The following is a 1,109-nucleotide window of genomic DNA, read 5'->3' as shown; positions in this document are numbered from 1 at the left end:
AGCATGGGTGTAGGACAAATGGGTGTAGGACTAGCATGGGTGTAGGACGAGCATGGGTATAGGACAAGCATGGGTATAGGACAAGCATGGGTGTAGGATGAGCAATGGGTATAGGACAAGCATGGGTATAGGACAAGCATGGGGGTAGGACAAGCAATGGGTGTAGAACAACATGAGTGTAGGCCAAGCATGGGTTCAGAGCTCTTCCTGCCCTATGAGGGGCTGGGATAAACATGATGATGATTCCAGCCATGGACTGAAGGATGCTGCCAGCCTTATCCCTAGCTTTAAGATGCTAAGCCTACTGTGTGTGGCCGCCACTGCCCTGCTGTGCTCCAGCACCTCTGGGCATCACAGCATCACAATAACCTGCAGGCAGCTTGAGGAGGATGGAGGCTCACAGAAGTCACCAGCCTTGTGGCCCCAGGCCCCACTCCCAGGACAATCAGTCCAGAGAAAGGCATTTGCTAATCTGGAGTCTGCAAGCCAGGTTCACTCTGAAAACACACACAAACTTCAGTCTTTTCCTTCCGCTCGTCAGGGAAAGCCTGAGGAGGCCTCGGGACTCTCACACCTTCCCCTGATGATGCTCAGACAAAGACAGCCCACCTGCCTGGGAGACCGTCCTGGGGGAGTGCTGGGCCCTCGCTAGGCTGCCTCCGTGGGGAGGTTACTGGCTCTGCTTGGCTCTGCTGGGGTGGAGTGGGACGGGGCTCCCACTGGAGGAGCACCTCTGGCCTGGTCCCACGGCCCCAGCCTCTGCCACCCCCTCAGACCATGCTCAATGCTGCCTGGGCCCCTCTGGTGCCAGGGGCCCGGGCTCGGTGCTGAGCAATACAGACCCGCCTTTTAGCTAAGGCAGCAGGTGCTCGCACAGGTGCGTGTGCATGTAACCTCCTTCAGTGCTGCCCAGAGTGTCACAGGGCCAACCTGGTCTGCAGAAGGGGCAGCTTCCGTGAAATTGAAGGAGTGAGGGCACGCTGGGGGAGCCTTCAGGGTATACTCGCCCCATACGCTCAGGAGCGGAAAGAGGCACGCAGGGTGTTGCAGGGCAAGCCACACGTGCAAAGGCCCTTGCTTGTGTCAGGACGCACAAAAGACCGAGCTCG

General features: G+C 58.3%; 1 protein-coding gene across 1 annotated transcript in view; it reads left to right on the top strand.

Annotated features, from left to right (window-relative positions):
• Window positions 1-1,109, top strand: part of ALOX5 (arachidonate 5-lipoxygenase) — a 46,788-nt gene that overhangs the window by 25,274 nt on the left and 20,405 nt on the right. The window lies entirely within an intron of this gene.

This window comes from Myotis brandtii, unplaced genomic scaffold (genome assembly GCF_000412655.1).
Source record: "Myotis brandtii unplaced genomic scaffold, ASM41265v1 scaffold1032, whole genome shotgun sequence".
Classification (NCBI taxonomy): Eukaryota; Metazoa; Chordata; class Mammalia; order Chiroptera; family Vespertilionidae; genus Myotis; species Myotis brandtii.
Note: the sequence above shows the minus strand (reverse complement) of the source record. Positions and strands in the feature narration are given on the sequence as shown.